Source organism: Falco cherrug, chromosome 3 (assembly GCF_023634085.1).
Source record: "Falco cherrug isolate bFalChe1 chromosome 3, bFalChe1.pri, whole genome shotgun sequence".
NCBI lineage: Eukaryota > Metazoa > Chordata > Aves > Falconiformes > Falconidae > Falco > Falco cherrug.
The window spans coordinates 49,836,012-49,862,406 of record NC_073699.1 but is presented as its reverse complement, the minus strand read 5'-3'; the positions used below and the strand labels follow the sequence as shown (position 1 = coordinate 49,862,406).

Here is a 26,395-nt window from a genome sequence, read left to right as displayed (position 1 = left end):
CTGCTTCTGTTAAGTGGTTGAGAGCCAATGAAGAGAGAGGAGAAAGAACATATGCCCTGGAAGAGGAGGGACTAGGAGAAGGCAGCAGAGGGACTGGCATGAAGAGTGTGTTGGTATGTGATGGTAAAAGACCTTGTTGCAGCTGGCTAGTTTGGAGAGTGCTGAGGCAATTGGTGCCCTGTGTGAGGCTTGACCTCAGGACCTTTAGCTTGTGAGACAGTGTAACGAGCGGTGACAACAATAATGGCTGTGCCAGGGGACATTTGAAGTTTTGAGCAGTGACAGCGGTGCCCAATGTAGCAGAGACAGGCGGGGGGACAGCCTGTGATCCAGATCACATTGAGATAGGTGGGAAGAGCCTGGGGATCCAGATCAGACACCGGCAGAGGTGAGCTGTTGGGATCAAAGAGAAGGAAGCCTGATAGCCATGGAGTTAAGAGACTGAGGGTAACAGGCGACAGCAGCAGAGTACATGGCCAGACATGGCAGCAGCCCGCAGCGGTGGCAGGTCCAGAGCGGGTCCAGCCAGCCAGCGGTGATGGCTGTGCCGGGGGAAGGCGTGGGAGCAGTGCAATGCCACGGATGGCTCCCGCCGTTGCTGCTGCTGCTGCTCAGCCTGGTGGTATTCTTGCCAGTGTTCATGTGCTCGTTGAATGTGTCTCCAGTTGTAGACAAAACGAGCGACCACAAGGACGTTGAGAAGTTTGTTGGGACACAGAGTAATGTATTAGTGCTGTATAAGAAGGGATACGTGTATGAGTTCAGGGACAAATCGTCTAGACTGTATGAGAAGTTTATTTGTGAAAAAGTTGTGATGAATGTTAAATACATAAGGCATGAAATGTTAAGAAGAAAAAAAACAGTTCAGGGACAAGTTGTCCGGACTGTAAGAAAAGTTTATTTGTAGAAAGGTTGTGATGATTGCTAAAAACATAAGGCATGAAATGTTAAGGAAAAAAAAGGGGGAACTGTAGAGGAATGAAGCTGGGTTAATTAACATTGATAACATACAGCTGTGGGCTGGCTTCAGGGGCGGTGGGTTGGCTGATGTAGACAAGGGGCAGGTGTGGCTGGTTCTGTTAAGAGGTTTGGCAGCCAAGGAAGAGAGAGGAGGAAGAAGCAGAGAGAAGAAAGAGCATGCCCTGGATGAGGAGACTCTGAGAAGGCAGCAGAGGGACTGGCATGAAAAGTATAATGTGGTTAAATAGCCCTGAGGATTGTGGGAAAGGGGGTCAGATGGAGGAGCAGCAGCGTGGTTTGACTTCTGGAGGAAGGAGACACAGCACAGACAGAATTTGACCATTGGTAAAGCCTTGTTGCAGTCTACTAGTTTGTGCTGCAACAGTACTGGACTGTAGTCCAATGAGTACATTCACTTTTCTGAACACCAAACTCAGAATCAAAAGTGTACTAAAATTGTTAAGGATCAGTTCTGATCAGAAAGGGCATATATAAAGATGCACATAATCCTAAATAAAGGAAAGCCAACATTAATCTTTGAAATCTGTTTTGGCCTGCCATTTCCTTCTTCCTTAGAAAAAAAATTTCTACAGTATCCAACACCAAAAGCTGTACAACTCTTATCCCTCCCCTGCCTAGATGGCCATCAAACAGTCTTCTTAAAAAGGAAACTTCATTGCCATTTAAAATTCTGACACAAGTGTTTCCTTATCCTTGCTTTGCATTATTAACATAAAACACCAAGTCACTAATAAAGATGAATAACCATATAGTACCAGTGCTAAGATTATATATCTAGGTTTAAAATTTCAAGCAAGCTCAAAGTTACCAGACAATAGTCACAATGCTTCTCCTTAACTACAAACATACTTCAAAATGAAGTGGGGAAGGTGGGGAATGTTCAGGGCTGCTACAGCCCTAGTAAAATCATGGGTGAAGCGATGACTGTTCACCACTGTTCACTGTGTGCTTCTGTCTGAGTCAAAACCAGCTCTCCCTGACCTTCTGCAGCAGTGGGGAGAGGCAGAAAGTCACCAGGTACAATTATCAACCAGCAAAAAAACCTTTGATGGAAGTAAAGAAAACACACTTCAACATCCTAATGTTCTACAGCAGAGTAAGCAGGCCTGTGTGTGTTTTTAATTATACAGGAACATCCCTTTCTATTTGTAAAAAAATTAAGGGACAGTTTAGACAAAAGTGTGGAACTTGAGGGAGGACTTTTATATTTTTGAATTAAAATATAATTTGTAAAAATATTCCAGCCCTGCTCATTTGTCTGTACTTGCATCACACCTAAAAGTTCAATGAACTACTGAATGAAATGACAGTAAGTTAAATAATCTATAGTGACTAAAGCATAGTTTTTGCCATCCCTTTATCCTAAGCAGTTCATGATGGTCTTGGGGTATCTTTGGAAATAATTTTAACTAAAAAGTAAATGTAAGAACTGACTTTCTGGAAAACTAATGCAGCTACTGCATCTGAGAAAGAGAAACAGCACTCCGCGCCCCGCCCGCAGAGTGCATGCACCACCCTGCACCAGCAGATGGCGAACTTGACCGACTCTCTGCACCCCACTGGAGCGCAGGCAGAAACAGAAACCAAACGGCAAAAGGCTATAATAAAGCTTTTATAAGTTATAAATACAATAAAGCAAGAATAATTCCTATCAAAAACCGTCTTTACTACTTTCACATGAAATTGCTTTCCCATAAATAACGTGCTATTTTCTACACAGTTGCTATACTAAAACAGAATTAACTTTTCAGGTATTTTGTAATTTTACGTCCTTGGTATTATCTGACAGCTAAAGTTATTAAAGTATCACAAGATTTTCTACTGATGACACCCAACAATTGTTTCACCTTTATTAACAGTCATCATGCAGAATCTCAAGGCAAAACCAGAAAAGGTCTGGTACACAGCATGACACTGTGGGAAGTAGGAGAGAAAAACTGAGAGCCTTCTCTCAAGGATGGGACTCTGACACATCTGAACTGAGCAGTTAGTGGGGAAGGGCCGTTAAAGGTTGCCCCTTACTCGATGTACTGCCCCTGGCTGGAAAAGGTGACATTAGGTAGACAGTGATATTGTTTTGCTTTTTAGATATCTTGATTAATGAAAGCAGACCAAAAGCAACTATGATGCTCTAACTCTGGACTGTACAGCTAAAGGTAAGCAAAAATGCTACTCAAGTGGAAAGTTATTTGTCAAAGAAAAACAAAAAACACCCTAGGAAGTTAAAGAAATAGATCTTTTCCTGAAAAATCCCTTCTTGTGCTGCAGAGAAGTATCTTTTCATATTTTACTTTTCTCCTATGCTTTTACAATTGTAAGCTTTCACCTGAAGTACAATTACTTGCTCCTAACACAGGCAACAGATATGTGAAGTCAAACACATTTTCTACTATTTTAAACACACAAAAGAAACCAACTCACAAGCTATTTCAGTACAGCTTGAAAAAAAAAAGAAAAAGGTAAGTTAGTCAAAACTTCCTTGTGACAGCTGACCCAGGACAAAGACAACAAAGCATACTATGATAAAACTTGCTACTTAGCTGCAAAACTCACAGAACACATCCTGTGAAGCTCACCAATATGTAAAATGAAACATACGCAGTTCACAAAAAGCACAAGCAGCATTCCTGATGCTTATTACACCAAGCAGCATAGAAATTTCGGGAAGGAAGGGAAGGGGGCATAAAATTAACAAAATGCAGCAATTGCCTTTAGCCTTGGGAATCTTTGGAATACAGAAGCCAACAGAAATTGTAGTTTAAGTGTTAAATTCAATATAGTTTTCAATAAAAAAAATAATCACTAATTAAAACCAAGTAAAGTTTAAAAACCTCTGTTTCTCATTCCACACTATTTATGAATTTATTTTTACAAGTTGGAACACTATCTTGAAGTTTCTTATACGTGCATTAAAAACTAAATTCAACACACTGCCCAATTTCTGTAAAAATCCACATAACTGTATCACAACACCTCTGACCTGTTTCTGACTTAACTTCTAACTAATTTTACTAGAATTCCTTATAAATAATTTCTGTTGTTTTTTTTTTAATTATCACCACATTAATTGCACAGGGGTTCACATAGGTGCTATGTGAATCTAAAGTACTGACAATTTGAGTGTATTTTACATGCTATGCAAAACTCTTACTCCAATGTTAATAATCAGATGTAAGGTTTGAGAAGGTTTTTTTGCCAGCTCTCAAAGGGACACAAGTTTTGCACATTGCTGAATTTTTACAAACACATGTGTACTTCAAGTTAATCCCTTAGGTCTCTAATGACTTGTACACTCTTAAATACAGATTAAATAGAATGCTAGCAATGCATCCAGTGAATTTTACAGGCAAAACCTCACCTTTGCTAAATACATACAATGTTAAGTATCTTACAATTTACTATCTTTTAATGCTGACATGTCCTGACTCCACATAGCTGACTCCTGAAAAATACATGCCTACTAACTTGACTCTTCTTTTGTTTCAAAGGATGAAAAATAGAAGAGAAAATATAACAAATGGGATCAGACATATTTCAAGTCTTCTTCTCAGAACTGTTTTCCTTAAGGTACCAGCTTGCAGCACATCACACCACACTGAATCAAGAATGTGATGCATTACTTTAAACTCATAGATGTTTACTCAAACAAAATTGCTGGGTGAACCTTACCCCAGAGGGGAGGAGAGGCAAGAGATACCAATAAGCCACTGAGCTAGGCATTAATATAGACACAGGAGTCAGTTAATAAGTTTCCCCCAGAACTAATAGTCTGTGACTGGCAATAGGAGGTAGTTAACCACAAAGGCATACACGGGCCTAAAACACTTCAGTCCACAGTTCTGTTTACTCAAGGCAAAAGTCAGCAACACCACTCTGATCAGCAGAAATTTGAAGTTTCCTGGGCACCAACCAAGTGTTAGACCTGCTTCAGTTCAGACTCAATTCATGCCACTCCTGCAGCCATGATGAACTCCAGATGATGTTTTGCCTGTCGTTACCCCATCCAGTGACTACTACAACAAAAGGACTCCATTTTTAGTTTAGCTTCCCCTTTCCTCCGAGGTACTGTAACTGTGCTGCACAAGAGGAAATTCAACTCCAAACTGCAGAGCTGAGCCGAGTGTAAGATTTCAGCAAGGCCTCTTGATTACTATCTGAAAGGAAAATAGGAATTTTAACATTAGCCTCACCAGGTAAAGGCTGGAGAAAACCAAAATATGAACTCTGTGCTGGAGTGAACTACAAATTTTTTGTAGGTGACCACAAAAATCAGAATAGAGTGTGGGACAGAGGTATTTCAGAATGAAGCCTTGTGAAACTTTTTTTTAATCTTTCATACATATATGTCTCACTGCTAAACTGCTACTAAAGGCAATAAAACATCTAAGTGCTTTGGAAAATTAGCTGCTACTCAAACTGCCTTCTCTTCCACAGCTATTTGTTTTGCCACATCGAACAGTTTAGATGGGAGGAAAACTTGTTTTCAGGATACAGTAACATCCTACTCTGTGCCTTAAGGGAAACACTGCACGTTTCTGAAGTCTATACTCTAGACTTGTCTCACTCAAAAACATTCACTCCAAACCTACTGTTCCATGGATCATCTCAAGAAGCTTTTCAAGTCAAACATAAACAAGTAAAAAAACAAGTACAGTCAGCTCTCCAATGTAATGCACTGCACAAAGCATACTTCAGGGTTCTTTGTAATACTGCAATTGAACAAGGAACAGACCACAGGATTAACGTTAAGGAATGTAAACGGCTACAACTACTGAGTTAACCTGAATTGCATTGACCTACTTGGGTAGAAAATGTTTGTCAAGTCTGATGTAAGGTTAAGCCCTGATCCTCCTGTTTAGGCCTTCAACAGCTGTTTATACAAGATTCCAGGTGCGTGCTTGTTCTCACTCTTCTTCCACCTCCAGTCACTCTGAACACACCAAGCAGCATACATGGTGCTGCATTTCTCTCAGAAGATGCGTTGAAGCTTATAGCACTCCACAGATGTGAGCAGTGACAAGCACACCAGCACAGACTTCATGATGGAGTGATCTTAACCTTGGTAGTTACACAAGGGCAGGATTTCTAGACCAACCCTGCTGAATGCCCACTAAACCTTTTGACTTTTATGTTACCTTTTTTTTTTTCCCTCGAATGCAGACAGTTCATGGGAAGTAAAAAATAGTAAACCAACATAGAATTTTGTTGGTTGTATACCCAGAGGAAAATATAAACACTTTTTTTTTTTCCTTTTTTTTGGACTGGGATACATTCCTTTCTCAGTCTATTTTCTTCTGTACTGGATTTGTTTTTCTCATCTGAAATTCTATCTACTCTCTTCACACAATGGCAAGGACTAAATGCTGAAAATAATATTTTCTATATACCAGTTCTGTATGCCAGACCTGTTTTCAGGTATGATGACAAAGACTTCAAAATTCATTACCTTTTATTACAAAGCAAAGCCAAGAATCCTACGTATTTCCTGGATGGAACTTGTAATGTGTAGCTTAACACCACATCCTGACTTAGTTTTCCTCACTGCTTAAAATCTGGGCAACCAAAAATGTTTGCAAAGCTGAGCTAAATTTCAGAAGCAGTTTATTCTTCAAAGTCTCCTACTTGTGCCACTGCATAAATATGTTCTGAATGCTTACTTCAAAACAAGGAAATAACAGCTCACCATTTCCACCCGGGATAGCTAGATGTGTAGCTTGCCATACTGGGGTGAAACCTAGAGTGCAGGATAATTTCTGGAACTTAAAGGTGTAGATCTATACCAAGTACTAAAGCAGCCCTGCACCCTCAGAGAGCAAGTCCTTAGCAGTGGTCTCTATTTAGAGCTGTGCTTGTAATTCTCCAGTAATTGTCACTATGGTCACCACAGACCCAGCTTCAGTATTCACTTCCTAATGTCCTCTGGGCCACTAACTGACCTTTCTTAATTATATCCTGCAAAAACTCCCTGCTGAGAGACAGGAAAGCTGTCTCACTGCCCTAGTCTTCTGACATTAATCACTAGGTAAAATCTGTTGGTCATCTGCACAAAATTATTTTCCCCCTTACCTTCCACCTCAAATACATGACATCTTTGAGATTTGCATACCTACATTTTTAATCTAGTTGACTTTCATGTTACAAAGACCTTTAAATTGGGACCAAGCATAGAAACACTCCCCTCTCTTAAAAGAGTCTACTATTATCTAATTTCCATTAAGTTTTAATTTAGCCAGTATGTGCCAAAAAATGTTCTGTTAAGAAATACTCTGATTTGTAAAATGAGAAAGCCTCCATGGATGAGGTTGATGAGATGATAAACAGCTCCGAATACTCTGATTAGCCCATCTTTGCATAACTCTCGTGAGATTTTAAGCACCTGACATTATTACTGGTGCAGAAGAGGTTAGTCTGTCATGCATAAAGAGGTTGTCCATTACTGATGGACAGTGTTAACAACCAGTTGCTGCTCAGTCCCCAAAGCCAGCTCCTCCTCATTTTCTGAAGCAGGTAAACAGAAGTGCTGATAAAAAAACCTGCCTCTCTAGTGCTCTGAAAATAATTTTCCAAAGCAGCAAGATACTGTTAGCTAGTATCATCAGAAGAACCATGGAAGTACCATTTGCTATGTGTCAGTCCAGTGCTACTGCTTACAGGATTTAAAAAAAATTTCTGATTTAAATAGTTTCAGAGAGCAGTGTTAGCTACTAACAGAAGTCTGCAATACCCGACTGACAATGACAATAACTGAAATGTATGTCAGTGTATGATGCAGTTTGAGTGGTGGAACTACACAGTTCCTGGTAATCGTACTTGACTAGAGCAGCATGGCATGATTTTTCCACAGGACACAGTGATAAAATGTCAACAAAAAAACAGCTGCCTGTCTGTTGCTTACCATTAGTGGTTAGCTATATGCAAACTGGTGATTACATCTCAAGAGGTTATATGTATATCTTTATGAGTGAATAAACACTGGCTCTGCTCCAATTCTGCATGTCCTATAGCAGGGGTCCTCAAACTTTTTAACCAGGGGGCTGGCGTGCAGATGAAGTGGCAGGCAGTCATCTGCGGCTGCTTGGTTTCCCCCCCAAACCCCGGCGGGGGGGGGGGGGGGGGGGGGGGGGGGGGGGGGAGCGGGGGGGGTCTGTAAATACCGGGGGCCAGATTGAGGGCCCTGGGGGGCCGTATCCAGCCCGCGGGCCATAGTTTGAGGACCCGTGTCCTATAGGATCCCATCAACTATAGTTGTTTCTTTTTGCTCAATATTGCTTCTCTACCCACAACAGTCCAAAACATTTGGTGGAGTTTGTTTGTAAGACACTGCATAAAATAGTTTCATCTCTCAAAAGCTTAAGATGGCTTAGTGACCCCTCGAAGTTCCACTGAAACATCTGATAAGCAAAGGGTGTCAGCTTAGCCCAATGCCCAATGTCCCAACATACAGAAGAACCCCCTATCCTCTGACAGCAGCGTCCATGAAAGAACCAGGCTTTCCCTTATACCACACTTTCTAAAGGTCTCAGCTCCTGAGAGGTATGCCTACAGCTCTGTCTGTTCCCATGCTACAGCTATTTTAAGTCTCTCCAGTATAACCAGTCAAAGAGTACTGCTTTATCACGGACTGGCTGTAAGAAAGGAGAAAGATCAGAAGCTTCTTTAGATGGCCTAACAGACCTACAGAAACAGGAGGTACCAGGTAATAGCAACTTGTTCACTGGCAAGACTAAAACAGCAGGACTTCATATGACAGATATGAATCAGTGATGCTTAATACATACGGATGACTGTACTCACTGAGTCTGTATCATGCACCTGTTTTTTCAGAAGAGAAACTGCTGTCTGTGCACATATTTCACAGGAATTAGTGAGCTAGAGTGTGACCCAGCTGCAAAACCCGTTGCCACAATACATGGCTTTGTACAGGGGTATTTAACAGAGAATACTCATTTCAAGCTGGTTTATATAGGCCGTAACAGTTAAATAGTAACAATTAGAAGAGCTGTGGAGAGATGTGTTTAAAAAACAAAATAAAACCAAACCAAACAAAAAAAACCCCACCACACTTCTGGAATATCTAATCCTTTTTAGCCTGAAAAGGTGAAAGGCATACAAACAACACACATTTCTGCAAATTTTAACATTACCCTGATCATAAGCCAACTAAGACACCTTGATATGAAAAACAAGCCAAACAGTCAAAATTTTTAAAACAAAAGTTGTTTCTCTTCATGAAAGAAAATGCTTAATAATTTAGTTTGTGGCAACCAGAAGGTATCAAACCACAGTAAAATAGGATGCTCCTTTACTTTCAGTACCACCTTCAGAGAGCAACCAGAAACAGCTGGAGGAGGGGAGCAGGAGAATCCTCTTTTATAGTGAAATACAAAGCTGGTGTAGTAGAGGAACTGAAACAGGCTTTCCTAACCTTTTACCACAAATGTAGCTTCTGCAGCTATAGTTCTTAAGCAGATCAAGTCACAGTTCATGTAATTGTGAGTAGGGGGAATGTGGCCTGTGACAAAATATTCACTGTTTCAGCCAGTGCTAAAATTCAAAACCTTATTGCACATAATAAGCTATTTAAGTAACTCACTTTCAGCAGCAACAGAACAACATATGCCTGTTGCCTTTAGCAAACGAAAATAGAAATGAGGTCAAGTGTAAAAATAGAAGATAGTTACATTCCTGACACTTGAAACCTCATCTTAGAGCTATGCATTTACTGCAGTCTCTACAAAAAAAAAAAAAAAAAAACAAAAAAAAAACAACCAAAAAAACCACACACCCAAAACCAGGCCCAAATAAAACATAAAAATACCGATCAACTTTATCAAGCTCCAAGTGCACTAAAACCTTTTGGTCTTCTGATCTTTAGAAATATATCTAAAAGCATCAAAACAGCATGCTATAATCACAGCATAAACAACTTTTAATACCGTCTTATCAAAATGCTTACTTCCACAGTCTCAGGATCTCAAATTTTATTTGTTATGTGTCCTCTTCTTATGAGATGCTAAATCAATAAAATTTTAAGAAAATTCAAGTCCTGTTTACGAGATCCTTAACACAGTATGTTTTGAAGTTACTTTATTACTTAGGCCTGCAATCCTCAAGAGGGAGAACGAGTAAAGCCTACTCCTGTACCTACTCCTCTCCTCAGAACCATGGCAGAAAATTCTTTTGCTGATGCAATCTTCCAGAAGCATCACACTAGATTCACCAACTTCTTCAAATGTAACTTGTTTACTAAAACACATTCACACTAACAGTTACTTTTACCTTGTCAAAGCAAGCAATGGATATCTACTTGCACCTAACTGCTCTTTTTAATCCCCAAATCCTGCATATCTCCAAGTGCCTTGACTTTTAAGGCTCATGTCATCATCTGCCTCATTCTCCAGACATAAATCCATAGACAGCATACCCTAAAATGACATGACCTTGTCCATGAATCCCAATCATTCAAGATGTCCAATGCCTACTTTTACATAAAACATATTAACTATCCTTTCATGGTTCTTGCCAAAGGAAAGGATGATTTATCAAAACTTTTAATATGTACAAAGCAAGTATGAACTAAATCTGTTTAAAAGAACTACCAAAGCAGCCACAAATGCAAGTCATCCGGTGGGGGAGCTGGGGGGGAATCAACTCCTTATTTTACAATTTAAAAGGTTACAGCATTAGTACAGTTACCACAGCCTGTTACCAAAGCCTGCTCCACAAAGTTTTATGCAACCATTCCAGCATTCTCCCTGTTGCTATTAAAATACCCTCCTTCAAGGTAACATTTCAAAGTATTGCTTTCATAACAGTATCACTTTAATTCACACCTCTGTGGCCAGCCAGTAACTTCTATCATGAATTTTCAACTGGGCTTGTAAATGATTAAACAGATTACTTGCCAGCATGTATCAAAATTAACCCTGTCAGGTTACAGGATAAAAAGCTATTCTACACACAAAGGAGTAGAGAAGCACACTTGTGTGTGTGGGAATCCACCTAAATACCCCGGCCCAGCTGCTCCCAGGGCTATCCCAAGAGAACCATCAGCTCTCCCCACATCCCTACCACCACAGGGCCTCTCCAGGGAACTTTTCAGATTGACAAGTGTGGCTGCTTATAGGGGTACCAGACTTCTCATGGGGTGCAGGGGAAAGGCGTAAGTCCTGTTATGGGATGTTTAGGGGAGGACCCAAAGGTGGGGAAAGTGAGGGATCAAATCGGCTTGGGGAGGAACAAGTGTGGGAAAACCAGGGCTATGCTGACAAGAGGGATAGGTCACCTGTAAACTAGCTACAGATAAGTATGCACATCCAGCTATGCTCTCCCCAAATCACCATTGTCTATCCTGCCTGCCCATTAACCTCCTTTTGTAACTCTCTTCTTCGGGCTCTGTTCAGTGTACATGTGCACCTAGGTGACAAGTGAAATAAGACCACAGTGCCCAGGGTGCCATCGAAGGAGGCCTTTTTTTTTTTTTTTTTCAGGTCAGGGTGTGATCACAAGGATACCAAACTGGACCAGCCAGCAAACTGGAAGCATGGCGTGGGAGCCAGGGACAGGGCAGACTGTCTGAGCAAGGCCATGGAAGGAGCTGGCTGCTGGGGCAAAAGAGGGTCCAAGTGAGCTCCTGGAGAAGCTGTGGTGTTTGGGATTGGTGGCTGAGCATGACTGTGTGTGCAAGAGACAATGGGGGATATCAAAGGGCCAGTTTCAGGGCAGAATGATTGTCTAAACCCAGTAACTGGAAGGATCCATACTACATACATACATGCATGGATGTGTCTGCCACTAGCAGACATGCTGCTTGACCACCCAAGAAAAGCCATTAGCACTGTTGGCGCTTGCATTACCACTGTGTTTTCTGTGTTGATGTGGCAGCCAACCACATATTCATATCCGTGAATACATGTATGTGTGTGCTACTGAGAATACGTGCTTAGCCTCACTACTGGCTGAACCTGGGGCCATGCATACCTAAACTAAGAACCAGAAATACTTGAACAAAACCCTTTATAGGCCTTCTTTAAAAGCCAAAACTAAAATACAAGCACATTTTTAACCTGAAAATGTTTCTGCACTATTGTTTTTCTTTGTCTTCAGGTATGAATCAGGTACTACTGCAAATATGGCTCCAAAGTTATGGCTTGCTTACAGTACAAACAGCACATGTGGTCTGGAGGGAATTTGGAGCAGCTGGGAAAGCTTCAGTGACCATGTCAAGTCATTCGTACAAGTATTTCACCAAGAAATGGAAGCTGAGAACCTTTTATCATTGCTTATGTAGCAACTATGCACCTGTACAGCATAAGCGTACCTTCATCCCCATAATCCTACCCCAGCAGTGTTTTTATTCCAGCCACACAAAGCAAATGGTTTTCACCTGAAAGAAGTGTAGTTTACTGATGTGACACAAGAGGCTGCTACAGTCACATAACATGCTGTAGTTATATCATGAACAACTCCCAGAGCATCCCAGAATGGAGGAGTCAAATCCTACGCTGACTTTTTCTGACAACTGAATTACTCCACAAAACATCACAGAATCTCAGGAAGTTCAGCACTAATGAGTCTTAGTCATAGTGAATGCATAATTAACTGAAGTAAATAAGCAGAGACTAAGGCCTATGGGATTTATAATGATGCAACTGTCAGCTCAGCAGAAGTTAAAGACACTCAGCAAGTCAACTTTTCTGTGTCCTTCCAGTTTCACTGACCCTGACTACAGTCATTTAGAGCTTCCTGAAGTAAGAACACAGCAAAGCTAAGAAACCAGACAGCAGGTGACTACACTGAATGGGAACAAAACAACAGTTCATTTTCAAGAGGGTAAAGGCAAGAGTTTTGCAAATAAACAGCAGGACCACATGCCCCAGCCTAACAAGAGCCAGCAAAACCCCATGTACCAGAATCCAACACAAACAACAAGAGTAAACAAGAACTTCATGAGTCTCAAGCAAAGATTTTCAGACAGAAATCAAATCCTTTCATGGTAAACTGATGTCCAAGAAGAAATACAGCATTCCTGATAACTTGAAATTATCAGTACTGCAGGAATATTAACCTTTTACTTTGTTTGCTGAAAATAAGCATCTACTTCAGTGAACTTCACAGTTCATTCTTTCAGCAATGCTAATTTGCATACATTGTAGCCATACCTGTCAAGCAGTAACAATTGTGCTGAAAAATATGATTGCCAGGACAGTAGCTCCAACTCTCTTTTTTAACTTTGATACATACACCATTATATAGCACAGTGGTCCTGACTGGGTTGAGGAGTATTAGTTGCCTTCTTTCAAATATCTGTCAAGAAAACCACATGGTAATTCCTGAATAGCAGCTGAAAACATCTGCTACAGAAATAAAACAAATTCTCAGAATAGTAACCAGTTATTATTTTCTCCCAACCACATGGTCCCAATTCCTCTTTCAACATTAAAACAACCATTTATAGGAATCAAGCCTTTCATTTGGGACAGGGACACCACAGACATATCAGTCGCTGGCTATGATTTACTAGCTGACTATTACCGTAAACAATTCCAAAGACTTTTATCACTTCACTTATGGAAGCCATACATTGATGCAGGTATCTCTTTTTGGAGAAGCAGCTTTTCTGTATATTTTTTTTTTTTAATATGAATAAATAAAATGTCTCAACTCTATAATTTAGCTCCCCTTTGCTCCTGAAGACAACAGGAACTGTTAGCAAATGCTGTTTGTTTTGCTTTAGGGATAGTATCAATAAACATACTTTGAATAGTTACATTAAGGAATGCCTATGTTTTGTGTCTACTGTATTACTGCATACTGCCTTTCACTACACCTTAAACCACTACTGCATAAGAACTCTAACTCCTACTGCTAATACTATAAAAATATTTGTAGACATCGGGGGGGGGGGGGGGGGGGGTTGTAGCAGCGAATCTTCCCAATGACAGTTAGATGCCTCCTGGTGGAACATTAGCCAGTACCACAAAGTTGTTGCTAGTCATCCTGAAATGCTTTCAAGATTAGTTTTCAATATTGCTTAATTTGCTATTAGGAATATGCACCTATCATTTAAGACTTTAACAATCCAATTGTTAAAGAAGGAAGAAATAATCATGATTACTGACAGCTTTAATAAGCATTATCTATTTAGAAATCATGCAAAGGAAAGTTTTTGTAGTAACTGCAAGCCTTTGATACCTGCAATGTGACTCAGGTACATAAACACAGACCCTCTAGTGCTGTTTTAGGTGCACACGGAAACTATAGGCTACTTGGCCCATGATACAGCAACAATTAGATTTAAGTAACACAACAGAAAACTCTCCTGCCCATATCCTGTCCTTGCTTCACTGCAAATAAGCAAGAGCAGCTGCTGCTGTTGTGTGATTTAAGACTCCCAGACAGAACACAAACCACATAAAACTGAGGGATGTGTCCTTTGAAAGAACCAACAGTAGGGTCTGGAAAAGCAACCAGATAAAAGTTAAGGCATCATCAGCCAAAAGACTCATAAGCAACCAAAAGAATGAACGTGGAGACACTGACTTGTAACCAGAAGTGAATGGGCAGTCTGTCATCACCAGGTTCTAAAAACTCTTAGGACAGAGATCCTGTTCGGTCACTATGCTACTGTGCAGCCGGTTGGTTGTGCACGTATTCTGTGTGTATATAAGCACATACAATCTACAGTACAGGATGCATGTTAGCAACAAAGGCAAAGGCTGCCCCTTCTCTAACTGTTCAGCTACCTCTTCGATTTATCCTGCTTCATCTTTTATTTTTTAACCTCTGAAAAATGTAAGCCTTCAGAAAATACTACCTCGCATCTAACAGCTCCATACTGACAACTCAGATGCCCTACAGTACCTTCAAATAAATGTCCTTCATGCAGGGTTCCAAACCGTCCATGTCGCTATCAAGCCACTTGCTCTAAGCCTATTAGTTTTTAAAATTATTTTTATAAACCTAGTTTTAAGCGGGTTTTGACAAGTTTTTGATCATTAACTCCATCTGCCTTTTACATCTTAGAAACACTGCAAATCCAAATTCAGCATTTGTTTTGCAACTGTATGCTGAGCAAATACTACTGTGAGAAAAATCTGGAGCAAAATGCAATGCTTGAGAGAAATTTTAAGCCTCAGTATTTCATGTCACCTTAACAACACTCCTAATATCTTGGATCTCCAACTCCACGCAACTCTTAGAACTCCATGTTCTGCACTTGTACTGAACAAAACAAAGCCAGAACTCCCAAATCAGCCTTCATTAAACACATCTTCTAAGCAGCGGGCTCCAAGCTTTTTTCTACCACAAGACAGCCCTCTAACCAAAGGAGCAGTTTACTCCTTCTCCACAGTCACCTCCACACTAGAACTCTCCCACACGAGAATACACCAGAATCTGTAGCCTGGGAGTTACCATGGTGACTCCTGATGTCACATCTAAACTATTTTAAGGGCTGTGGAGTTTGAGGGGTTTGTCTATTTTTTTTTTTTTTTAATTGCTCTATGATAACTTCCAAACCAGTGTTTTCTCCTCACAATGAAGGACATTTTATATTTTTAAGCTTCAGTGTAAAGGACTGAAAATTAACGAGAAGCCATATACCAACTGCTGTCACAAAGTACCAATGATGGACCCCACAGTTGCTCTCTAGATAAAACTTCAAATACTTTTTGTTCTCAGAAATAAGTTTCTTGGTCCTAACTGACATTTTTAAAGACACCTTTACTTTTACTTCTTACTTTCAATGTTTTCAGTAAACTGCTGATCAGGAGCACATTTAACAAGAATCCACACACATACATTCATCAGGATTTTAACCTACTTGTGATTAGTAAACATCACTGTCAACTTTGCAGTAGCAACACTAATTCTGAAACATGAAGTTGGCATGATGTATCAGGACAAAAAGGACAGAGATCAAGCACTACTGTCCGGAATGGCAGCCAGCTAACCTTTCAGTACTGCCAAAAATTATACTTAGCATCCCAAGTTGCTACAGATTCTATCCTTTCTTCAAGGCCCAGAAGTCAGCGCAATTTTCTTGAACTTAGCAGCAGCAACCGCTTTCAGAGCTTGCATGAAGCAGGCCTGAAGGCTTTCATTGACACCCAGCACACACAAAGAAGTCCCAAAGGAACTGGAGCGCAGTAGTTATTGCCTGATGTTTTAATGTATATTACATGTTATGGGTATAATTAAACTACTACACCTTACTTCCTAGAACTCAGTAAAAGAAAGAAGTGGAACAGTGTGATCACACTTCCTCAAAGAATCCTCTATCTAAAAAATCCACATTAGTTGGTTGGAAAAGATGAAGCATACATTTCAACTTCTCATTGTTCCAGAAGATTCCTGGCATGCCTTAAGCCAGTCACAGACCTGATTATACATTTGCAAAAAAAGACGGCACATATATTCCTTCCACTTTTGCTTTGAGGAATTTACATTTTAAGTAGGTAAAATAAATGAGATAATATTCAGTGATGCTTGCATTCAAGAGTGCCAAGTGCTGTAGACTTCAAGGCACTTTTCTTACATGGAGAGCTAATTAATAATCAGCTACAGTGCACCACTTTCATTTCAGCAGGGTGAAATAGCAGAACTCCGCAACATTCCTGCTGAAAATGGGAACAACGCAGGAAATGAACAGGTATGTGTAAAGACACTTGTCATCCAGAAACAATTACTGTATTCAGTTATTTCTCACTATGCACTAAAGACTGGGATGAGCATTCCAATATTGCCTATTTCAGAATTGCTTTTAATGTTTTGGGGAACTCTTTAAAATAAATCTTCCTGGAACACTGCATGGGAAAATTACCTTTACTGTATTGTTTTGGGAGCATCTTTTTTTTTGGGGGGGGGAAGACCATATTACTAGCCACATGTTGCAGTAGGAACTTCATCTTTGTTATTGTTTCTTCTTCCAAGTTTGTTTAAAAAAACTAAAATGTCACAGGCAACAAGCTCTTTAGAGACTTCCACCTGCACTGATATCACAACTAAGCCTACCTTTAGCTTCAGAATATACACCTATCTCAAAGCAACCACACTTCAAGTTTACAGAAATAGAGCCAAGTGACAGTTCTGGTATGGTCCAGCACAGGCATGAGAAACTACATACATGTGTGACAGTCATGTCCTATTCTTAATCTCTTATTAGGCAGAAGCCTCTTCAAAACAAGCTGCTGCAGTTCAGGGCAGTCACTGACAGACAAACAGAAGATTGAGCAATAGCAGTCACCAATCAGCCAAGATCAGGACAAAAACCAGCAAGACTCCTAAATTTACAAATAGAGTACTTCAAAATTGAAACTGGCTGGTCAAATATCTAAAGCAAGTCACAACACAAAGTCTGAGATTAGACTAAGAAAACCCAGAGAAAAAGCCAATTAGGAGAGGCAGACTTTTACAACAATACCAAAGCTATGATGAGAGATTATTCAGGGCAGGAACCTAATCCTACACAGACCTAGTGATAACATTTGGCTGTCCAGACCTGTCTAGTATTACATACTTTTTTCTGTTTCTGTGATTTCATGACATTCTCCTCATTGCAGACCTCTCAACGACATCCAATTGTTTTTCCTTGCATTCTGAGGAACACTGACTGTTGTAAAGAACATCTGGCTAAGTGTCCATCTCCAAAGCCCTCACTGTGGCCCTCTGCTCTCACTTGCATACTTTTTACATTCCTATCATTATATTTATTCACCCAAAGGCAGTTAAAATACCAATAGGTCTTTCACACATTTGTCCACCTACACATCCAAAATTTTTTTTAAAAAATCCCGACAAATCAGGCAAGTTCTGCAGAAGACAGCTCCATTTATCCAAGCCTGATTCTTTCCAGGGACAGTCTGCCCAGAGTAAGACAAGGGGGGGGGGGGAATGTATCACGCATATTATGATTCATTTGTAAGAATAATGAACTATGGTTACAAAGGCATTCTCACAATGCATCTCATCATTTACTAACTTTAAGCATTCAATTTTTTGTGTATTGCATATTAAACACATACCCTGTAATACAGAGGGCATACTGTGAAGAGGGATTGGGTATCCTCATGAATTCATTCATGTGCTGACTAGCTTTACTTGTGTTGTATTGTACATGTATCAAACCTTACTGATCATTATTAGATTGGAAGATTAAATGATCAGAAGAAACCTTACCTCCTTCCTAAAGTCTGCAGTTCAACTGTGCCTGACCTTTACTTGACAGGAGTGAAAAAATACCCACTGGAAGAACAGTAGCTACACGGGCACTAGTAAGTACTGCAAGGACACAAGCATTCTTCACACACTGCAGTAGTTCGGTACTTCCATCTCTTCTCTCACACAGACCCTAAAGATGTTTTCCCTCATCTTCCACCGAGAAAAATGAACACCCCTGCTCTTCAACCGCAGGAGGTTTTTCTTTTTCCCCTTTTGCTGTCAAAGACGACACAGTTGTACAAAGCAGGCCCAGGCTGCTTGCTGACTGCGTATCAAATAAATGCCAAGATTCCTTCCCCCTCTGCCCTCCCTTCCCCTTCCTCCAACTTCGCCGTGAGCCGCTGACAACTGCCGCGGCAGGGGCTGGAGGGCGATGACGGAGGGGACACCAGACCTGCACACGGACCGAAGGCGGCGGCCCGAGGTCTCGGCCCGAAGAATGACATTAACCGCAAGCTCAGCTACTGACAGACGAGACCCCAGGACGCCTCCCCCAAACGGATAACAACAAAGAAAGCGGAGAGGGGAGGAGGTGGCTGCCCCGGAGCGAGTTCCTGCTCCTCCCCTTACGCTGCTCCCAGCCAAAACAGAGCACAACGTAAACAGACGCAAAATGTGCGTTTATGGCAAAGCGGGGGGCAGAGGCAGCCGCCTCCTCCCGCCCGCCGCCTGCCCACCGCGGCCTGCGGGGCGGAAAGGAACTTACCGTGCGCTTTGCGTTCTTTATTTATGCAAACAAAGTGTTTTCCCCTCCCTGCTGCCGCAACACCTCCCCTCCGAAAGGGGAAATACCCCTCCTTAGCCCGTAGGTTTCTCCTGAAACAAAACGTTGTCTCGCACCCCCCTTTTGCCTCCCCCAAAACGCCTTGGCCTGGAAGACACAGCCCCGGCAAGAGCCTGAGGTTATAGGGATTCGGGAGAGGAGGGGGAAGGGAAAAGAAAAGAAAAAAAAAGTAGTAAACTCCTGCTCTCACTGCATTTCCTCAAAGGCAGAAACGTCAGCCGTCACGGGGAGGAGGCAGGGCGCAGAGCCGCAGCGGGGGCCGAGCGCTGCCCTCACCTCGCTTCTACCCCCCTCGCCCGGATCTCAAGGCTGAAGCCCCCTCCCCTCCCCTCCCCTCCACGTCCCCTCACGCCTGCCCCGGCCGCGGCAGCACACCGAACACCTCTTCCCCAGCCCCCTCCGGGCCAGGGAGTATTTATTACGCAGGCAGCGAAAAGACGCGGGAGGTGGGGGGGGGGGGGGGGGGAGGTTGGGGAGCGGCGGGAGGAGGAGCAGGAGGAATTGGCTGCCGAGGGTGTACGCACACCCTCCTCGTCCCGGTCCCGTCCCCCACCCCCGCAGACGGGAGCGGCGGCGAGCCCTCGCCCTGTCCCGACTGAGCGAAAACAGCCCCCCCCCGCGCCCCCGAAGGGCGCGCGCCTGCGTGCGGGGCCAGCGGACAATGGGAACCCCAGCGGCCAGGGCGGCGCGGGAAGGGCAGGGGCCGGCGGGCCGCGCTCCCCCCCCGCCCGGCTGGCCCACCGCCCCGGCCGGCCGGTGGCGCCTTTATGCCGCACAGCGCAGCCGGGAAGCGCGGCTCTGCCCGCTCCCCGGCCCCCGCGGGACACTCACCCGTTCCGCAGCGGGCCCGGGACCCCGCGCGGGGCAGCGGCGGCGAGACTTGCCTGGGCTGGGGGGTACGCCGGCAGCGGGAGAGCGCTCCGGTCGCTGGGGCGGAGCACAGCGGGGGCAGTCGCCGAGGGAGGGGGAGCCGGCGCAAGCGGAGAGCAGCGTGTCCTCGGCGTTACCCGCCCCGGCCCCCACGTCCGAGGGGCCCGCGGGTCGCCGCCACCGTTTGTGTTGGTGTAGGAGAGGGCGGGGGGGAGGGGCCCCAACAGCTGAGAGGATGTAAACAGAAGGTCACGTGACGCTGCCTCCGCTGGCGGCCCAGCCCCCTCCGTGCCGCGGGGCGGCCTGGCAGGAGGAGCGGGGGGAGGCGAGCCGCTCCGCTCCCAGCCGTGATTGGCCGTGCTTTGCCAGCCCGAGAGCCAATGGGAGGGCGGCGTTCATGGCGCTTGTCACCAGCCGCCTGGGGACCGGGGGGGATGGCTGTGCGCGCTGTAGGGCTAGGCCGGGCGCTCTCCCCTCACCAGGCCGGGAACCCCTTCCTGGGGCCGGCCCGGGGCTCCCCGGGGCCGCGGAGGAGGGAAAACGAGTCCCCGCGGTGGGGGGCCGGGCCGGCCGCGGGCGGGGAGCGGCAGCGTGGCCGGAGGGTGAAGGAGGACACGCTGCTTCTCAGGCCTGGTTTTTAAGTAGTGCGCCAGGTACCCGGCGCCCAGCCGAAACGGCTCCGCTCTCACCGGGCCTCCTCAGCTTATGGCGCGTTCGCCTTTTCCGAGGAGAAGCGGCAAGGGGCAGGCCGGCGTCTCGTCACATCCCCCCTTTCTGTAGGGCCTCGCACAGGGGGAGTCAGAAGGTGGCGCAGCTGCCTCCGAGAGAAGGGGCTCCGGGCTTTGATGCTCTGGAAGATAAGATAGTTCGAAAAACTACGGGGAAGAGAGATCGCAGGGCAAGCTGAGAGGAACTTGTGAAAGGAAGAAGTGCTCTGGCAGGGAACAGGCAGGAGCAAGTGGAGGTCGGGACAGCCGAGGGCCTCGGTGCAGGCCGGGGAGGCCCGAAGTGACTAAAAGTAATGGGGTCATTCTGAGCCCTGGTCTCCAGTGACCTTGCTAAGGTCCCATGTTTGGTTTCGGGGGGGGCTGGAGAAATGCGGTGAGATTTGGGGAGTCAGAGAATGGGGAAAGCACACTGCTCCTGTTTTTTTTAAGAATTAAAAGTACACAGGTGTCAGGACTTGCAGCAGCTTGGCTAATCAGTTTTCCACTGAGGAAAGGAATGAGAAACACCAGAGATCTCTTATCAGAAAACGGGTGGTAGTCACACTTGTGGAACACTTAAGTTTATATTCACAAATGATCAGGCAAGGTGTAGTGTTTATGGATTTCAGGCTACTGCATATGAAAACATTAATGTCTGGAGTGGTTGTTGCAATAAAAACAACTTAGGCAACTCGGTGACATTTATAATGATAATTTAATCTGGAGCAGTTTAAGCAGTGAGAGTTTTGTGAAATGCAGCTGAGAAGCATAAAGTTTTGAGTTTTAGCCAAAGTCTGAATACTGGTGGAACAGGATTTCTGAGTAAAAGCCCTGAGAAATGAGGTATACACAAATGTACCTGGTAAGAGGCCAGGAATGAGTATTACGCTGTTGGGGGGCAGAATTAGCCAATACCTGCAGCACAATGGTTGTAGATGGTAACAACTGAGCTGGAGCTAATTGGCAACATAAGGGTGAGGGTTTCTGCTAGGCTGTATCTGAGAAATAATTCTGTCTTTTGTTAGTTGGACTGAGGGATTCAAATAATCCTACAAATTTCCATACTGCTACTGCTGTAATGGATGTTCCCTTACATGCGAGAAACAAGTAAATTCCATTTTTACATTGAAATATGCCTTGCCCTCAGATAGTAAACTTAAATAATTTTTGCTGACTTTGTGTATGGAATATTTTTTCTATTAAGAATGTTTAGATAGATGTAATAAGTGTGTATAATTCCCTGCCTATTGTATGTATGAGGGTTCCCTGGTTTTCATTCCCTCTCGTTCCATCACATCCTAGATCTTCGTGTGCATGACCAACACTTGCTTGTTACCTGTCAAACAAGGTGCACTTAATCAGTATTCACTCAGGACAGAAGTAATGTCCGTATTTTGCTCATTTAATGTTAAGATATTTTTTCAGATTGCTTTTTTCCCTGTAAGTTAACATGTTATGCTTGAACTGATACAATTTTTTTTTCCATTTACAGTGGACATGGGCATCCAGTTAGGAAGGTCATTCTTACGTATTCTCTCAGAGCTGAAAAGAAGCCTCAGCATTCAGATCTAGCAGAAAATTCTACTCAAGCATGTACAATTCTCCAAACCTGCTATAACTCACATCATCCATCATCAGACTACGTGTACATATTTTCTGTTGCAGTATGTAACTTCTGCATCTTGATGGGAAAGATATTTATTATTATCACACCATTATTTTAAATGTGAGATGTGCATAATTTGGGCAACCTTTTTTACATTTGAGTTGTAAGTTAATAGTTTCAAAAAATGCATCTCAGCTTAAATATTACATGACAGGCCCATCAAAGCTCTGTATAAATTATCTTTCTTAACTCAAAACCCCTGTAGAGCACTTAACTGAATCACAGTGAACACCTTTCACCTCATAAAACGATGGGTTGTATAGGCTAATGTGCCCCCAAAACGTCATTGATCTGTGAAATGTTGGGGGTTTTTTACTATCTATGCAGGTGTAAGCATTCTTTGTTCTTTTGATACTTATTTTTTCATAATCATGCAAATAAAATAAGTCTGAACTAGGTGGACAACTGCAGTTTGTCTTCATTCTGTGGTGCTGGTGAAGGTTATAACATTCAGATGCCTAATAGAGAAGTATGGAATCAAGACTGCCATTTTTTAGGTAAATTTGAAATTTGCTGTTAGGGATCAGTAAGCTTAAGTATTGAGACTTAACTGTTACCATAATGAGTGGAAAATTAGATATGCACAGTAGTTTATGATGAAAACTGTTCCAAGTAAAGATGAGGTCGTATATATTTGAGTAGTTACGTGTATCTAATTTCTTATTTATGCAGAAAAAAGTTGCTCTTTATAATAAAACAGAGGTTTGGCCTTCCCAAAAGGCTTAGGAGTGGTGCAAACAGCATTCCTTGAATGTAACATTATGTTAACATAAAACTAAAAAATAATGTTTAATTTACACTGCTTATATTTTTTGCATATCATAGTTCGTTAATGAAAACCATTTACGTATCGTTGCATTGAAGTTGGCTGGATTTGCATCATTTCGGTGTTATGGTCTGTGTTACTGAAAAACTCAAAATATTTTCAAATGCTACGTAAAATATATACAAAAGTTTTTCTTGAAAAGTTATTTTTAGAGATATATGCAATTTTGGTAATTGAATAAAGCTTAAACTTGTAAAATTTTTGATGGAGCTTTAGCTGACAGTGTTTAAAATATTTTTGATGTTCTGCCATAAAGTCTTAATTTTCATAAGGTTATAACAGTATGTTTTGTTGGATTTTGTAAGGTTTGGATTTTTTACATTTTATCCATGCCAAGTAAGAACTTTACTTGCTTGTTTAGCTTTGGAAAACTAATGCAAGGACAAGGATATGAGAGACCTACCCCTTAGCTTTATTTCTGTTTAGTTATTTCAGATTGTCGTGCATGCATTTGAATGTTGACACAACTCTAGAAAATATAACTTACTGTCATTTTGAAACGGTGATCATTTTTTGATTCTGCTCTTTTCTGTAGTTAATGAAACCACATTTTCCTGTAATTTTTTGTTCTTTTTCTCCCTTTTTGCATTGCTTTCATTTTATATGACTGAAAATGATACCGTGCACAGACATAGAAACAAACTCTAATGTAGCCATTTTAATTATGGATATTTACTGTTCTGTGCATTACCTGCCATTCGTTTTCCTTACTGACAAACATCTGAAGGAGTGTTCTGAATGTCAGCACTATAACTATGATTGTTAGAACTAGTATCTAGTGATAAGAGTTCAGTGAACTTGAGAAAAAATAATTTAGTAGTAATTCATGGTGGCCCTGAGATCTGAAAAATCAGCATTTTTTCTTTATTGGAAGTCACTCCTGCCTGAGTTTTTCAACAGCGTTTTTTTGTAGGCCATAAAATTAAATAAAAAAAAATAAACCAGGATGTAGTGTTGGTCTGCATGTAGTTCAGAAAGCCCCCATAAAAAAAATATCCCAAGAGACTAGTAAAATAGAGATGAGCCGATGTAGAATATGTTAAAATACTATGGAAATGTAAATAGATAACCTGATCCATAAAGCTAAGGTTAAATTTCTGTTTAAAGCATAGACCCTCTCTATATAGGCAGATTAATTGACTTGAATGGGATGATACAAATATCTGGGTAGGTAGAACTTGATATTTCATCACAGGCAGACAAAAAGCTAAGACAAAACCTAAAATTAATTTTTAAAATAACTCTTAGAAATGTTACAATTATAAATTTCTAATCCAGCAAATAATTCCAGTTGTTAGTGGTTCAACTGAGTAAAATTGTGAAAGACATAATGTTGCCAATTCTTGCATATTTATATTTTCCCTCACGTATTTTTCTTTATTGAAAATATCACAGAGTCTTATAGTCACAGAATGGTCAAGGCTGGAAGGGACTTCTAGGGATCATCTAGTCTAACCCCCTGCTAAAGCAGGTTCACCTATCCATTAGCTTCCATTATGCCAGTGAAGCAGGAATAAAAAGTTGTCCTCAAAAAGAGTTTTCAGAGCTAATGGTGGTTGCTGTTTCTTTCTTATTCTCATCTGAGGGACAATACGTGGCCAATGTAATGCAGTCATGAGAAACTAAAAATGTTGGAGCTGAAGAACTCCAGCTGAAGAACTGGACAAAGTTTCACCAAGAGCAGCAAGAGCTGATTTGTAGTCCAGTGTTTAGACTGAGATGAAGATCAGAAGCTGCTGCTTTCCTTATATTCTACAAAACTAAAAAAAACAGTGCCTTCATTCTGAAACTATAGTAGATGCTCATAATTTATGTTTAAAACTTTTGGTGAGGTTTTGTGTAACATTCTGTTTCTCATTAATTTTTCATGTAATTAATTTTTTTCTCTAGTTTACACAATCTTATTAGACGTCCTTCCCCCAATCTAGTCTCACTCTGGTCTTTTTTCTCTTATTTAATTATCGAGCATTTTAAAATCGCTTGATTTACTATGTCAGTTTTGTCAGTTTTGTATGCCTTCTCATATTGATATCTTCCTGATATTCTTGCCTTCATACAGTATATGCATTGATCTCTCTCTTTGTCTTTTTCATTTTTGTTTTCATTGCCTTATTTCTTTTCCTTTATTTTGGTGGATTTTCTTTCTTGAAAAGCTTTAACCAGTTGGCTTTATAGGTGTAGAAAACAAAAAGCATGTGCTATATAAGTAGCAGTTACAGCTTTCAGATACTGTCCTCTGCTCCCTATGACTGATACCACTTCTAGCAACTGGATACAGAGAGCACATAATTCACACTGTATCATATATATCATCATTGGCACAGCCTGTTTCAGGAAGTTGGCTCTGAAGCAGAGAAGTGCTGCGGTGGCTTTCTCCTGTAGACTTGGTCTTCCCATATTAACATTGTGTGTCTCAGCAAAAAATACAGCACTGTAGAGAAATTGAGTAGCTCAAGGGAAAAGTAATGAAATAACTGCTGGAAAGCAGTTTATTTCCCCCTTAATGTTTGGCCTGCCTATCATACCTCTTAAATGTTATATTTTTTGCATTCTTTGTTCCCAGGTATTGGAGTGTACCTTCTGTGGCTCTCATCATGCCATTTCCAAAGATTTATAGTAAGTGGTGTTGAATTTCCCAGGAAAAGAACTGGATCAGCGCCCACAGTGCCAACCCAAGCTGAGTCTGTTCAGTTCTGCCTGCAGCACTAACCCACTATGAGCTTAACTCAGTTAAGCTATGACAGACTGATCTGGCTGCACAGTCACATCTCATATTGTAACCCCCAGTTCCAATGAATAGCAAAACATCAGGCTGGCTCCGTAAGCTGTTTATGGGGACTTCTGAAACCAGCTATGCAGCTGTGCTTCTTCCAGGTGTGGCCTGGCTCTGGAAGTAGTTTAGTCACATTTGTATCTTGTTGCTTTGACAGGTGGGAATTAAAAGATTTCACTTGTAATACTGATCAGACGTACATATGCAAGCTCTAGTGTCTCTGCATCCTTGGCCTGGTTAATCTGCAGTTTGGGTAAACAAACCCAGCATAACTGTTTTAGATGAAAGTGGTTGTATGCTGATCAAGTTTTAGATCAGAATAACATTCCTGAAAAGCTCCAGACCTAGTTGAAAAAGGTATCTTTAAAAGCAGTAAAACATCATTTACTCCAGGCCATGTCTATGTGCCAGGTTGCTTCACAGAGTATTCCTACTGGTCTTTAAGACTTACTTGCCACTTTTCCTTTTAGAACTGCACACTCTGTCCCCCTCTCTCCTCCTTCAGAGAGGTACTATAACCTTGCTAAAGGCATTTGTAATTTTCAGGAATAGCGATTTTCATTGCTGT

The 26,395-nt window shown here is 42.0% G+C and overlaps 1 protein-coding gene across 6 annotated transcripts in view; it reads right to left on the bottom strand.

The window, feature by feature from the left end:
* The window catches only part of PCMTD1 (protein-L-isoaspartate (D-aspartate) O-methyltransferase domain containing 1), a 46,764-nt gene extending 26,680 nt beyond the window's left edge, over window positions 1–20,084 (bottom strand). Inside the window, exon 1 of one of the 6 annotated variants that reach the window (XM_055704154.1) lies at window positions 19,817–20,084. The gene's annotated coding sequence lies outside the window, so the exon portion shown is untranslated. Of the gene's footprint in view, window positions 1–18,159; window positions 18,394–18,907; window positions 18,933–19,816 lie in introns of those variants that run through there. The other 5 variants (XM_055704150.1, XM_055704155.1, XM_055704151.1 and 2 more) reach the window with 5 other exon arrangements.
* Between the last annotated feature and the right edge of the window lie 6,311 nt (window positions 20,085–26,395).